Genomic DNA, 3,422 nt, shown 5'->3' with positions numbered 1-3,422 from the left:
TAATAGAATATAACAATATACCATTAAAGATAAGGTTAATCTACTCTCTGAATGCATGGCTATATCGAATTACCTTTTACAACAGGAAAATGTAAAATGAAACAGAAATTTTATGTTGTATCAAATATCAATCGCAATTTTATATAAGGATGTGATCGGTTACTTAATAAAGGCGGTGGATTATATTTCAGTTTAGAATACTTAAAAGTTAAGGATGAATAATATACCCTTGGTTGACGATTTACACATATCTTCTTAAGTGCGAATGGCTAATCAGGTAATAGTTAAACCCAAAACTTCACGTATCTTTGTTGTACATGCCAAACAATTTGATCAATGGTGAGTTTTCTGAGGAATTTGGATTCATTAATAACCAACCAGGGTAGTAGTGCCAGTAATTCAACTACGCGAAGAAGGTTTCCTATTATGATAACCAACAACACTGTAACAGCAAACCCCTTTCTCGGAAGCAGTCAAACAATACTGATAGACGAATGATGCTCTGCGGATGCATGCAGGGATGTCAATGCTTTCTATACTGAAACATTCAAAAATATAGACAACTAGATTTTTTAAAGTAATAAACTTTATATATTAACAGCCAAACAGTACAGACATAAAGAGTACACATATATATCAGCTTACATTACGTTACGGATGGGCCTATAAAAGCCTAAATACCAAATTACGCATGGGCCTATAATAGCCTTATATCAGATTACGCATGGGCCTACAATAGCCTAATTAGAAAATGCGAATACTGATGAATTCATCTATATTAATTCTAATTAAATTCTACGTGCTGAATATTATACTGAAGACACGCTGGATATTACTGACGATATTACAGAAGTTTACATTCTGAAGAACATGATAAATATCCGAAGAACATACTAGAGATTTCACAGAACACTACGTGAAAACTGAAATTACACTAATTAAAATTACTATACAGTACTAACTGACAAACATTAACAACAATAGCGTGGCCCGACATAAATAAATATCTACAAATATATCGACAATTATACCACAATATTCATATATATAACAAGTTTTAACTTAGTTTCTCACTAAATAAACGGTCATGTTGTATTTAACAAGTTATAACCAATAAAAATAGACAAGCGGACATTACATCCGGGCATTTTTAGAGTAAAATAGTTTTCATGCCCTTGGATTAAAATTAGTAGCGTTAAACTAGTCTACTGGCCGTTCTCCGGCTGATTGACAGTCTGTATAATCAAGACCTTTTTTCTACGGCTATATCAAGAAAACTAATTTAGTAACACACGAGTTACACACCTTCACGATTGTTTTGAGAACCTTGTAAAAGCAAAAGGATCCAACTACTAGTATCGAGTGTTCTGGAGATATTAGTTGTGTTAAACCAAAAGATGCTGCTCCTAACGATATGTAGTTAATAATAAAGCAAATTATATAAAACAAAACGAACATAATTTTCTCAAGCTGCTGCAACAGCAAAAATGCTTTAACAGTTGATATATGTGTAGATGGCTATTTATAGGCTAACAGAACCCACGCCGACGCATGCACGTGATCCGTGTGTAAAGTTTGATTGCGTAGGGCGCCCTATCATTAGAGACATTTCGCAAGCGTAAATTCCTGATCCGTATTGCGTATCCGTAACGATTTTGCGTGTAACGTCATCAATGCGTGTGTATTTCTTATACGTGATACGGCACACGGATACGGCAGCACGCATCGAACAGCTTTCATACGGAAAGGGTCCGTATAACATCGTCGTCTTTTTATCGTATTTTTTGCTAATTTGCTGTTGTGCCGTAGCGTTTTTATGAATCTATGTGTATCCAAGAACACGAAGGTGTATATTTGATGTGATTTTAACCATGACTGGAATTTAATCATTACTTTTGATGAGCTTTTCGCGGAATTTTCATATTTTTCCCGTCTGTCTGCACGCTTCTTGATCTACGTGCTAAATCTGTAAAAGGGGTATGTTTTTAATAAGATTCGACACTAATTTTTAATATTTTTTTTAAATAACTCAGCGACTGTCAAACGACTTCACTCCCTTCAGAAATTTATTTGTAGGCTACACTGTAAAAAATATCCATTTTTTATGTGGCCGAATTCCGTAATTTAACACCTTTTTTTTTATGTTAATCGATGGATTTTTTGGAGAAATTGTGTTAATAGTGTGAATTATTTCTTCAAATTACGTGTTTTATGTATTTCTGTGGAATATTCAGTATTAAACAGGAAATTTCCGTGAAATTTAGGGATAAAATGTTTTATTCCCTTCTATAATGGACTTAATTCTGTTATTTTACGTAATAGACGGTGGAATGACAAGGAAGTTCCGTGAAATTTAGGGATAAAATGTTTTATTCCGTTCTGTAATGGACTTAATTCTGTTATTTTTTACGGGATAAACGGTGCAACGATAAGTAATAGTATACATATATAATCACTCCTAATAATCATCATGTTATAGTATTCATTTCAATTTATTAACCATAATATGAGGAATCATATTTTGTAACGTTTGGTATATTAATTGACGTGTATATCTAATTTCCATTATTTATAAGATCTATAATGTTTATTGTTATTCATCATACGTTAATCAGATTGTAAGTATTTTCATAAATATGTAAAAATATGTTGTAATCCTGCGTGAGTTAAGGTTGTAATATCTGGTAATCAAGCACGCTTAAATCCGGATAGTATAACCGGTTGGCCAGTGTAAGTCGGTTTGCCTCTATGGCAGGGTCTACATACCTGCGAATTGATAATACCGCAAACTTACATCTGAAAGCATCCAACCACTGACGAGTAGCGGTTTGTGATACCTTGATCTCAATTCTTATATTAGCGAAAAGAGGTTACGTTTAAAGATTATCTGCGATATCACTTCGGTGGAAGCGGACGTTAAATAAAGCTATTTAACGCACGCGTATAAAGTCAATGGTTAATTCAATGAAATTTTTATCACCTATATGGTCAGGAAACAAAATTTACCAGGATTTTTTTTTTCTGTATTTGAAAATGGAATTTATGTTAATTGAGGGAATTTCTGTAAATTACAGGAAAAACAAATACGGATAAAATTTTCCTGGTAATTTTTGTTTCCGGAATTTTTTACGTTTTTTCACGGAAATTTTTGTTACAGTGTAGGTACTTGACTAGTACTGATGTTGATCTTGGTAGATAATTGCCATCATGCTGGAATATAACTACGCTCAGCTCAGCTACCCACACGTAGACGGCGCGAAAATCTGCCAAAACTCTAAAACTAAATTAACGCAACGTATTACGTGACGATACGGATACGTTATATGGATGGGAAAAATTCCACTTGCCAAAAGTCTCTATTGAGACATAAGTCAACGTAAAAATCACGTAACTTTGTTAGTTGGGCAATAACATTTGACAGC

Source organism: Patella vulgata, chromosome 1, assembly GCF_932274485.2.
Source record: "Patella vulgata chromosome 1, xgPatVulg1.2, whole genome shotgun sequence".
NCBI classification, from domain to species: Eukaryota; Metazoa; Mollusca; class Gastropoda; family Patellidae; genus Patella; species Patella vulgata.
Note: the sequence above shows the minus strand (reverse complement) of the source record.